This window comes from Hydra viridissima, unplaced genomic scaffold, assembly GCF_058129835.1.
Source record: "Hydra viridissima isolate aposymbiotic clone 2 unplaced genomic scaffold, HvirCarnegie_v1 scaffold_3, whole genome shotgun sequence".
In the NCBI taxonomy this organism is placed as follows: Eukaryota; Metazoa; Cnidaria; class Hydrozoa; order Anthoathecata; family Hydridae; genus Hydra; species Hydra viridissima.
This window is the reverse complement of record NW_028324302.1, coordinates 8,348,010-8,361,197: the sequence shown is the minus strand read 5'-3', so window position 1 is coordinate 8,361,197 and position 13,188 is coordinate 8,348,010. Positions and strand designations below refer to the sequence as shown.

General features: G+C 35.1%; 1 pseudogene across 1 annotated transcript; it reads right to left on the bottom strand.

The window, feature by feature from the left end:
- Positions 1 to 242: 242 nt before the first annotated feature.
- LOC149890847 (uncharacterized) lies at positions 243 to 1,713 on the bottom strand (annotated as a pseudogene). The gene is made up of 2 exons (XR_016451203.1): positions 1,004 to 1,713; positions 243 to 893 (listed from the first exon to the last, which is right to left on the bottom strand). The product of XR_016451203.1 is annotated as an uncharacterized LOC149890847 (transcript).
- Between the last annotated feature and the right edge of the window lie 11,475 nt (positions 1,714 to 13,188).

Below are 13,188 nucleotides of genomic sequence, written 5' to 3'. Positions count from 1 at the left end.
GCAGTTTTTTCCCATTCTCTTATGTCCCCTGATAGTAAATATATATAAAAAAACATTTTAGGAAATCAATTTTAGCTATATGTAAAATTCCAATTTTTGTTAAAAACCTAAATTTTACACAATTTCTTAATAAAAATACAAAAATGTTTAAAAAAATATGTATTTTAGGAATAACAAACTATATATTTTTTATCTGGGACTTAGAAAGAACCTTTTTAAGCTTCTTTCTATTGTCCCTTGCCACCAGCATTAAATTTTGTTGCATAATGTCAGATTTGTATCCACATACAAAGTCCTGAATAAGGCGTATGTTCCTTTCTGCACAATCGTTAACGCAAGTCAAATTTATAACAAATTTTTTGAATAAATCTAATGACTTCAAGGCTTTTTCCTTCCTCCACAGTTCTACTTCACCATCAGGGACTTCAGCAATTTTCAACAGAAGCCAACTCTCCGGACCTACCAATTCCCAAAGCTCAGTGGACTCTGATATGACGGGTAGCTTAGGTTTTCCAGTTTTGAACTTGTTAGAAACGTCATACTGAACTAATCTGTCCAACATCTTTATCTTCACTTCCTGCTCTACATCTTCATCAGCCAGAGATAGCAGCACCAACTGCTCAGTTAAGTACCAGTTGTGTCTTTGCATACTACCAACCAATGCTGAACCAAGATTGAGATATTTATCTTTGATGCTAAATGCATTTTTGAAAGCGGCAAGATCATTTGAGGGTGATTTTGCAACCAAATACGACTTTAGAAACCAAGGTGCATACCAGACAGATGTGAAGAATGCCGCTGTCTCTATCATATTTCTTTCCTTTTCGCTCATAATCATGGTGATCTTATCTGTTATTCTCAAGGTAAGAATGTATAAAGCATCAGCCATAAACCTAAAGATTAAAATTTTGTTACCATTAATATTTATCATATTTTTTATTTATAATACTTGCACAAATTTTATAATTTATCTATAAGGTTTTATTTTTTCAATATACTTTACCTGGCTTCATGGCAGGCTCCAGGTTGATGGAAACAAAATCCAGGTACTTCTCCTCCCAAATAGAAAACAAAAAGCTCACATAGTTTCCTGTAATCACTTCTGACAAATGTTTTTGAGGTAAGGGCTTCTTTTCCAAACTCCAGAGCTTTCTTAGCAATTTCATAAAGGGGTAACCCAGTCTGAAGCTGACTCCAATCAAACCTAACTAGATCTAGCATCTAGTCCGCCTCTTTCTTGACTGAATACCAACTTTTCTGGAGTTTGACATACAGCCCTTTTCTTGGGGCCTTCGTCTTCTCTCCAGTCAAAGCCTCCATAAAGTGTGAGATGTGTATTTCTAGCATATGTCTTCTACAGAGAAACCATAAAAGTGGAGTGTTAAGGATGGAGCTAAGGATAACAATAGCTCCAGAGTGTATTCCAGTATTAGATGCCGTAGTGTCGCAGCAAACAGCAAATATTTGATCAACAATGTTGAAGTATTCTAGCAGATTCAAAATTGCTACAGCCTGGTCACTACCTTTGGAACTAGCTGTCTGAACAACACCTAGCAGTATGTCATCTGTGTCATCCATATCAGGGGATGTAACACTCACCGCTATTCTTTCTACAGAAACAGTTATTTTCAGATCTTCTTCAATCTGTTTCACCCGTTTTCCATCAAAATGAACACATAGCTTTTTTCCCTTCAGAGTTGTTATAATTTCTTGTCTGAGTTTATCTCCTACTGCCTCTATTTTTTGGAATCTTTTTCTATGAACTGTACTTCTTGATAGGATAATATCTTCTAGATTCACACCAGCTTTATTGCAAATAGCAGCTACTATGGAAGTTTGTGGTCGTATACCTACTCTGTATTGGGCGGAAACTGCAGCAGTACAGTCAACCAGATCTTCAGCACTTATACTTATCATTATCTTAGATTTAGTAGAATGACTGAGTCTATTAGGTAAATCTTCATCATCTAAAGAATCTAAACTTGGTTCCGATTCAGATTCATTTTCAGATGAATGCAAAGAAACCTCAAGGTCATTGGATTTTACTGCATTCATTGTGGTTCTACCTTTACCTATTGCCTCCTCCATCCTCTTGAGCCTAATATTTTTATTTTCAACTGAATTTTGTAATACTTCATCAATTTCTCCTGTAATATACATGTTTCGCTCTCCTTTTTGATCTAGATAGAACTGAATATCCTCATCTTTTGCATTCTTAGAACGAAAACGATCCTGATTTACTTTTTGTTCAAAATTTGGTAATGAAATATCAAAGAGTGTATTACTCTCCTCTAAAAACTCTGTCTGTATCTTAGAGAAGTTGCCTTCACTAGAGTTCCAGTTCAATGATTTGAGATGATACAAATTTATGTACTTATTATGGAGCTTCAGTATCATATCCGTGACACTGCATCCACTGATGATAAAATCTTGAAACCCTGCTCTCTTCCAAGTGTCTATTACAGCGGAGGCAACACATCTTTGTTCAGAATTCTTGCAGAAACTATCTTTACATATCAGATCCCTGTTCTCATGTTTCTGAGGGCAGGCTACTATCAACTTAGTAGATTGAAATCTTATAGATCTAAAATAAAAATAGACAAGTATTAATCATTATGTTTTTTTTTTTCTTACGTAACTTTTTTACTCATTGCGTCTCATTTTTAACACTTGTAGGGGAGGGGGTGATATTAGATTAAATCTGTATTGCATAAAATAGACCATTTAAAAATTTTATCATTGTTTTATAGTATATTTATATAACAATAATAATTATTTGTTTTACCTGGGAGATTTTAGAAACTGGATGTATCTAAGAATATTTCCAATGGTTGCCAGCTGGTTTATTGGAAGCCCATTGATTGTGAACTTTAAGAGAAAAAGTAGCCTCCTTGGATTTGTTGACAGGCTGTACTTTCTCTTCTCACTCTTACTTTTTTTGTTTTTTTGAGTACGACCCATTTAAGTTATTAATTTTATTATTACTTAATCCTAAAACAATATTAAAAAAATTTAATTCTAATTTCCCCCTAAAAAAGTTACATTTAATGATATAATTTTTAAGTAAATATATGTATATTGAAGATATTCATAACTATTACATAATTATATATGAAAAAATTGGTTCTTATTTCAGTAAAATAAGTTTCTAGTTATTACTATAAGCTGTTAAAATCAAAATAATAAACAAAAACCATTTAAAACAAAACAGTATACAGAAAACACAAAGATTGTTCAAGTAGTCATTATTATCAATATTTTCTGTGAATCAGGCTTCAATGAACCTTCTATAAAAAAATAACAGATGGATTAATTCTTATAGTCTAAAATCATTGGTTTTCAAATCCTCTAGGGTAAGGGGCATTAAAAATGTAAAATTATTAGGTCCGCATCTAAAATAGTGTTATAAAATGTCAAATTTTATCAAAAATGAAGAAATTTAGATTTTACATATAGCTGAAATTGACCTCAAAAAAAAATTTTAGTCATACATATGAACTCAGTAGACAAAACGGAATGGGAAAAACATGCGTGCAAAAAAATTTTTTTTTTTTGGGACACCCTAGTGATCAAATGAGAGTAACAAAAAAGAAGTCCAATTTTGAAAAGGAGTATACACTGAGATGGACTGAAGAGGTTTTTACCGTGTCAAAAGTTCAGTATACGGATCCTCCTACGTATAAAATTGCTGACGCTAACGGTAAAGAAATTCAAGGTACTTTTTACGAGCAGGAGATGCAAAAGGCGCATCAGGACATATTCAGAATTGAAAAAATCGTTCGCAGAACCAAGAGCAGATCACTGGTCAAATGGTTAGGATATCCGGACTCGTTCAACTCTTGGGTGGACAATAATGAATTGATAAGTTTGCAAAAATGATCTAAAAATTTATTTTTTAATATGTTAAAATGCATGCTCCTCACAAGTTTTTTAGAAATGTTGTAGCAGCAGAAGTTCACAGTTTAGATTTGCAATTAAGATATTTGGAAGAGAGGATTAGAGAGTTGGAGGAAAGAAGACCGAGTAACATTATTGTGTCTACGAAAACGTTGGATTATCCTACTTATTACAATACGAACGGACAGTATGAGATTTTTGCTCAGAAAGACATTAAATTTGCTGCTCTCTCCCATACAACGATATCTTTATCCATTGGACTGAATTTGGCGAAAGGTGTTGCAGTGGTAACATTAATGAATAAAATCACTGAGCAATTGAATTATAGAAAAAACGAAGTTATTATTTCAGAGTCTGTAGATGACGTCATTATGGACGTGAATAGCGACAGCAAACAGGACGTAATTGTTAAAAAAGGCGAAAAACTTTGTAAAATTAATTACATTGATTTAAAATAACTTTTATGTATTAAAAAATGGAAATATTGAATGAAAAGCTTTATCCAGTTTTTCCAAAGGCTCCTGCAGATGAAGAAGGACACGTTTACAGGCTTCAGAAGATCGGTGAGATTCAGAAAGAGATAGAGAGTGAAAAAGCAAAGCGTGTTCATCTCAGCAAAAAGTACCATCGCGTTTTTAGGATCATTACCAATGTGGACAATACGATGCAAGCCTTATGCATAGCTCTTGGTACGACTGGAATAGGCCTTTTGTCAACGATTATTGCTAGTCCAGCAGAGATTGCGTGTGAAGGTGTTGGTATTGGAATGGGTTTTTTATCGATTGTTGGAGGCCAAGTGAATAAAAAGTTGGCGTTGAAAGCGGAGAAGCATGAAAAGATAAAAGTGTTAGCCGAGTCTAAATTGAATACGATCAGCGACCATATTTCGAAAGCGTTGGTAGATGGAAGAATAAGTGATTCTGAGTTTCAGTTGATTTTGGAAAAGCTTCAAAAATTTAAAACCATGATGGAAGAAATACGAACCAAAACCAAAATAGGTATTGATGAAGTTACTAAAGAAAATTTAATCCAAAAAGGACGAGAAGATGCGATTCAAACGTTCAACAACCTATTTAAAAAAGGATCGACATAATTGTAAAAACCAATTTATGTTTTTTTTCCACGTATTTTAAAAAGATGTTTTTCTTTAAAATACAAGACCCAAACAAAATGGATGAAATTTTGAAAGAAATTGATGACAGAAGAAAGAGGATTTATCAAGACAGCATCAACGATAACATTTCAGAGTCGAATTTTCAAGCTGATGTGAGCAAGCTGTTTCAGCCGCTCATCGAAAGCAACGAAAAGATGTTCCAACCGCTCATTAATAAAAAGCTGATCAAAAAGAAAATGCCTTTTGAAGTGAATAAAGTTGGAGATAAAATGTACATTGGAAAAATGGAGGTTGAAATGGATCGAGAGACATTATTGTAAGTGGAGGACATTATTGACATTATTGTTGTATGAAGGAACAAAAGGTCTTTGGGAGCTGATGACTAAATTTGAAATACCGAACGAGTATACTGAAGAAGATTTGCAAAATTATGAAAAAATTTTGATGGACAGTGATGCTATAAGATCTGATTCATAGCCACATAAACCAAAAGCTTCAAGGAGGCCGAAATATCTGCAACTTATTGCTCCTATTTGGGAAAAAATGATGCGTATTGAAAAAGAGAAAAAAGGTCGTGGAGTGATCATTCTTCCGAGCGATCCAAATGCGTTGTTGGAAAAGCTTGAATTGAGTATTGCTGCTTGGCATGCTGGAAATACAGGGTCGAGAAATGAGGCTGTTGCTATTTGCGACGAGCTGTTGAGACAAGGGGAGATTAATAAAGAGGAATATAAATCGTTAATGAGGACTATTGATAAAGTTATTTAAAAAAAATTGTTTTATTTAAAAATGCTTATTTGTAATAATCGAAGATATGTGAAAAAGAACGTTGTTGGAGGAGGTGCTATTGTAGACACGATTAAAAATTTCATCAAAAGAGTAGCTGCTTCTAGCATGACAAAAGCAACAGTGAATTCGCTTAAAAATGCTGCGAAAAGCGAATTAGGACGAGAAGCGATTACAGCTGCAAAATCTGCTGGTACAGAGTTAGCCTTTTCTGTCATCTCTGCTGCTAAAGACGTAGCCATTGATAAAGGTAAAAAGACCATTGAGAAATTAAAGACTGGTTCATCCATTCAAAGCAAGAAAATGTCAAAAAAGAACGCGATCCGAATCCAAGACCTGGTGAAGATGGGAAGAGGCATGAAGATAGCCTGAAGTATTCCGAAATTCTGGCTTCCGAAATTCTGGCTTCCGAAATTCTGGCTTCCGAAATTCTGATATTCCGAAGGTCTGAAGTGTACGAAGGTCTGAAGGGTCCGAAGTTCTGCCAAAGTACTTTTGTCGCAGGGGAGACACGCCCGAAGGGCGTGTCTGGGGTCTGAAAAAACTCATTTTTCAGACTTTTTCAGAGGGTGTGCGTGCCTCCGTCTTGCGTAAACTGAATTAAAAAAATTTATTTTCTATAATAAAAAATGATAAATACTGATCGATTAAGAATGACTGAGAACCCAGAGTATGATATTGGTATTGAAAAAGTGGATTTTTTTGAGTACCTTCCAACCAATCTCAATTTAAATTCTTCAGAAACGATTACTTTTGAGATTGACTGTCAATCGATTCAAACAGTACCATCAGAGGCTTACATTCTCATTGAAGGAGTGTTGAAAAAGAGTGATGGAACAATTTACGAAGCTACAGACAAGATCGCCTTGGTGAATAATGCTTTAATGTATTTGTTTAACGATGTGGCTTATGACTTGTCGGGAGAGCAAGTGGAGAGAGTTATTCATCCAGGTCAAGCTACCACCATTCTTGGAATGTTGAAATATCCTTACGGATTTCAGATTACAGATGGTTTGAAGCAAATGTGGTTTATGGACTCATCAAATCTTGTTGAAAATTCAGGATTTAAAGTTAGACGAGACCATTTGTTTGCAGACACTACATCTGTTGGAGCTTTTTCGTTTAAAATTCCGTTGAAGCACATTTTTGGTTTTTGCGAAACCTATGACAAAGTTGTTTATGGGTTCAGACATACCATCACCTTTACAAAGAAAGAATGCGATGATGCGATTTACAGAGCGGAGAGCGTTAGCGCAGGAATGATCGACCTTAAAAAATTCAGACTTTATATGCCTCGCGTTGAATTAGATGTTTCGAGAAAGACTGATTTCATGAATTTAATGGCTAAAAATATTCCCATTCAAGTGGCTTATAAATCGAACAAATGTGAAAGACAGCTTATTCCAGCTGGACAAACAGAATTTACCTGGTTGCTTGGAAGAATTACGGATAAAAGCATTCTAAGATTAATCGTGTTTGGACTTCAGACGAACAGATCTTCTAGTCAAACTGTTAATCCGTCTATATTTGACCATAGTGATGTTAGCAATTTTTATGTGACCGTTAATGGAATAAAGTATCCAAATTACAATTACGACTTGAATTTTGGAGAAAAGAAAGTGGTCATGGCTTATGCAGATGCGTTCTCTTTTGATGAAAAATACTACGGCACAAATGAACTTGTTTGTCAATCAGGGTTGACCTTGTTTGAGTATATAAAATTGTATCCCTTGTTCTTTGTTGATATCAGCAAGCAAAAAGAAAAAGTGGCGTCAGAAACAGCTGAATTGGTGGTAAACCTAAAGTTTCGAACAGCGACTATTTCAAATACTGTTATTTTTGCAGTGGTTATTTCTGATAAATTGCTTAAATTTGTTTCAGATGGAACTGCCATGACTGCTGTTTATTAACTTCTTTTTTTTAAAAAAATTGAATTGACTTAAAAAATTTTCTTCCCCTAAGAAAATGAGGTATACAACTTCGTATTTGAAAAATTTGTTGAATGAAAACGGTGTTAATAAAACAGCAAACGATTTAATCACGTTGATGGTGCTCGCGGTTGAAAATAATTTGATCAGTAAAGATGAGATTTTAGGAAAAGCGAAAGAAAAGAAAGCACATGTAATAAAAGAAGAAAAACCAGTTGATCCAAAATGGGAATGGCTTAGTTTAGTTAGAATAAATCCCATCACTGTGAGAATAACCAACATTGAAACGGGTGAGGTGACTGAATACAAATCTCTTTACAAAGCGATGGCAGGGACTGGTCGTGGATGGAAATATTTAGAGCGTCGAGATGGAAAGGTGGACAATGGAATCAAGATTGAGTTTCTAAATTCTGAAAAGCTTCGTAAAATGCAGAAAAATTAATTTTTTAACATGTTCAAAGTTAAAAAATTGCATTGAAAAAAAAATTTCTTTACTTAATAAAAAGATGAAATGGTTTAAAGGGAGTGATCTTTTAAATGCTCTTGACGATGATCCGACTTCTTATAAAACGAAATCAGCAACTTTATTTGCATTCTTTAACGATGTTGAAAAGCTTCCAAAGGAGCTAAAAATAGCTTTCAAAGAAATGTTTAAAGGAATACCTTTTGCAGAGGTGTTTCCAATTTTAAAAGCGGTGACTTCTTTGCATCATTTTCATGAAGTAGGATTATTAAGTCCAAAAGGTCTTGAACAATATCATAATTTGTCTAAAGCTTTAAAAATGTTTACTTTTATTCATTCGGATATATGTCAATTTGCACTTACTGGGAAAATGCAAGGCTTTTAATTCTTTTTGAAGAATTGAAAGAGCTGCTAAAAATAAAAAAAATTGAGTTCGGGTTAAGAAAATTCTTGGCATAAATAAAAAAGATGAGTAGATTCGGAAGATATTTTACCACCTCCTCTGGTGAACAACTTTGGGAAGGTCGTGAAGGATTTGCTTTACCCTATGAATTAGACTCATTTGGAAAAAGGGTTTTGATTCGTGAGGATGAATTTGGAAATAGGTATGTCGTTCGTGTTAACGAATTGGGTCATCAGTATGTGGAAATGCTCGATGGAACCGTTAGGAGTAAAATTAATTTGGAAGAGCTTGGTGATGAATTTTACTTTGACGAAACTGGAAAAAAGTATCTCATCATTCACGACTCTACTGACAACGAATTTTTAATTAAAGATTATTTCATGGACGAATTTGGTGATCGTTATTTTTTAAAAGATGGCAAAAGGGTCGTTATTCATAAAAATTCCCAGGGTGAAGACCTTATCACCGTCACATACAGATCAGGTGATCAGGATTATGTGCTGGCGTATGATTTACGATTTCCAATCCTCGATCCAGAGGATGACATTGATTATGACAGCGATGCCAGCAATCATGGTTCTGAAGGCGATGAAGAAATAGAGTTGGAAGATATGAGAAGACGGATGGAGAGAGATATGGAAGATGATTCGTCAGACGAAGAGGGTGGTTTGCCGGAAGATAAGTCGGAAAATGATATCATCGCAGAAGAGTGGGAAGAAATTCAAAAATTAACTTCATCTCGTTGGATGGGAAGATTTTGCGCTCCTGCTGCTTAATTCTTTTCAAAGATTTGTTTTTTAATTCTTTTTTAAGAATTGAAAGAGCTGCTAAAATTTAAAAAATTGAATTGACTTAAAAAAATTTTTTCTTCCCTTAATAAAAAGATGGAAAGGAAGTATGTGATTGAATTTGATGATATGGGTCGTGCACATGTGTTTTATGAAAACAAAGAAATTCACACGACTGGATTTGAATTTACTGCACGTGATAACTGGGGGAGAAAGTATACGATTAGATTTGATGAAATGGGTCAAGCGCATGTATACGATTCAATAAGCGAAATTTTTGCCAATTATCTTGCTACTTAATTTTTTAATTCTTTTCACGGGAGAATTGAAAAAAAAACGGTAAATACTTTTCGAAGAAAATATGCCGACAGTGTACCAAGAAAAAAAAAAAATTGAATTGAGCTAAATAAAATCACGGCGAAAATAAAGATGAGTTCTCTATCTTCAAAAAAATTAATCGTCAAAGAGCGAAAAACTGAAAGCACCGAAAATAATTTTCTTTCACCTAATAAAATGGGTGATAAAGCTTCAAAGAAATTAATCAAAAAAGAGGGAAAAATTGAAAGCACCGAAATTTTTTTTCCTTCCCTTAATAAAATGCCAGATAAAGCGTTTAAAGATAAAAAAGTCTCAATGGCAACATTGAAAAGTCAGGCTAGAGACCGGGCGATCTAAGGTTTTTCAAGAATGACCAGGGAACAGCTCGTTGAGGCCATAAGAACAACAAGGCCTATCATTGGTCCTGTAGCTCGTAGGAGGACCTGTAGCTCGTAGGAGGACGACTGATGCAAGGCCGCTTCCCCGTTCGATAGCTCAAAGTCCAGTTTCGAGGCCGATTCCAGCACCGCATCCTGTTTCAAACGACTTAATTTCATTCGGACCTGCTCTATTGCAAATTGGGTGATTGGATCTAGACCGTCTATTATAGATGAGCCTTTTCAAGATTCAACAAACGTTATTACACCTAGACCGGTTCCAGCACCGCGTCCTGGGTTGTTTTCAAGAATTACAACAACTGTCTCCAACGGTTTTAACCAAGTGCTTACTGTTATTGATCCATACGTTCCAAATACGGTGAAGAATACAGTGAGCAGCGTGAGAAATGGAGTTGAAAATACGATAAAGTCTCTCAAAGAGGTTGTATTTGGTAGACCTGTTCCAGCTCTTCGTCCGGTTCCAGCTCCTCGTCCTGCTAAGCCGGTTTCAACACCAAGACCTTTTACAATAAAGTTTAATACGACTGAGCATGCAGTGGAGCGTGCTGTTAGACAATTTTCTTACGAGCCTTCTGTTCGATATCAAGACCTTGCAGCCTTTTTTAATTTGGTTAGAGAGTCTGCTATTCATGTTATGGAAGGAGAAAGGAATACAAAGGTAAGAATTATTCTAACATGCGAAATGAAATGTGTAAGTTTCTTAACTGGTGAAGAAGCTACTCGAACGGCTAGTTTCTCATCCAACTCTGATATTATACTAGAGGCTACGAATTTAAGAACGTTAATGGGTGAAATGGAAGAAAAAGTCTTGGAAAATAGTGTCAAGTACAATAAGTTGGGATCCAATTGCAAAATGTCTAAGATTTTAAAAATGGATATTAACTTTATTGATTACGTGCCTCTTAGCGGCAGATCCTATATTGATTTACCTCCTGACTTGAAAAACAAAAAGGCGATCATCAACATGGAAAACAATGACGATCAGTGTTTCAAATGGTCGGTCACCAGGGCGTTGAATCTGAAAAATATGCATAATGCAAGAATTGATGAAGACTTGATTCTAAAATCTGAAGAGCTCAATTGGGATGGAATTAAATTTCCTGTTGATTACCATAAAATCGACAAGTTTGAAAAGATTAATCCGGAAATTAGCGTTAACGTCTTTTGCTATATTGAAAAAACACCTCGCCCTTTGCGAATATCCGAATTTTTGGATCGAAAGCATTGTGTTGATTTGTTGTTTATTTCAAACGAAGACACTAACCATTATTGTGTGATTAAAAATTTCAGTCGGTTTGCTGGTTCTTCAGCATCAGCTCGTCAACACAAAAGATATTTTTGCAGAAATTCCCTTCAAGGTTATGACCGGGAAGAAAAGCTTCAAAAACATCAACCTGATTGTTATAATAACGCTCCAGTAAGAATCGAACTACCTAAAGAAGGGACAACCGTTGAATTTAAAAACTATAAAAAGTCTATGAAAGTTCCATACGTCGTATATGCTGACTTTGAAAGTTTCATCAAACCTGTCAACACTTGCACACCAAATTCGAAACAGTCATACACCAAACAATACCAAAAGCACGTTCCAAGCTCCTTCTGCTATTATATCAAATGCTTTGATGAAAACCTTTACAAGGAAAAACCTGTCATGTACACAGCAGAAGGCGATGATGACGACGTTGCTCAAAAGTTTGTAACCAGTCTCGAAACAGACCTTAGAAAGATTTTCGATAAGATTGATTTAATAAAAAAGAAAGTGATGACTGATGAGGATGAGAAAAGTTATGAAGATGCAACAATTTGCCACATTTGCAATAAAGATCTTGACGGTGATAAAGTATGCGACCACTGTCATTTGACTGGAAAGTATCGTGGAGCTGCGCATAACAAATGCAACTTGGATTATAAAATTCCAAAATTCATTCCCGTTGTCTTTCATAATTTGTCTGGTTACGACAGCCATTTGTTTATTAAAAAATTAGGTGGGAAACTCAATTGCATACCTAACAACGATGAGAAGTATATCAGCTTCACAAAAAGCATCAAAGTGAGAGAATTTATTGATAAGAAAACTGGAAAACCAAAGGAAGTATGGAAAGAGCTAAGGTTTATTGACAGCTTCAGATTCATGGGAAGTTCATTAAAAGATTTGGCAGACAACCTTGTTAAAGATTTATGCGCTGAGTGTTCTAGGTTAGATCCAAAGACATGCAAGAAGAGCTGTCTGGATAGAAAAGGAAAAAAATGCAAATGCAAAGCAAATTGTAAAGATTGCGCTTATAGAAGATCTAAAAAAGGAGATGAAATGTGTAAGAATCTAAATTCACTATTCAGCGGAACAAAACGAGATTTGCTATTTGGAAAAGGCATTTACCCTTACGAACGGGTGGACTCAATCGAAAAGTTCTCCGAAACAGCATTGCCACCTATTGAAGCATTCGACTCTAAATTAAACGATGAACCAGCAGAAGTTGAAGATTACGAGCATGCGCAAAACGTTTGGAACGAATTTGGATGTGAAATGTTTAAAGATTACCATGAGCTGTACAACAAGTCTGATGTGTTGATTCTAGCAGATATCTTTGAAAATTTCAGAGATGTTTGCATGGAATATTACGGTCTTGATCCTCCTTGGTATTACACCTCTCCTGGTTTGGCTTGGGATGCAATGTTAAAAAAAACTGAAATTAAATTAGAGCTTCTATTTGACCCTGACATGCTTATCATGTTTCAAAAAGGAATTCGAGGTGGAATCAGCATGATCTCCAACCGACTTGGAACTGCCAATAACAAATACATGGGCAACTCGTACGATCCTTCACAACCGTCAAGATTTATCCAATACCAGGATGCTAACAATTTGTATGGTTGGGTAATGAGCAAACCTCTTCCTATTGGTGGATTTAGATGGATGACTGAAGATGAGTTTAAAAATTTGAAATCCATGCCTTGCATTTTAGAAGTTGACTTGAGCTACCCTGATGGTCTTCACGATTATCACAATGATTACCCTTTGGCTCCTGAAAGAATGCTCATTGGGAAAGTTGAAAAGCTAGTTCCTAATTTAAACAATAAAGAAAAATACGTCGT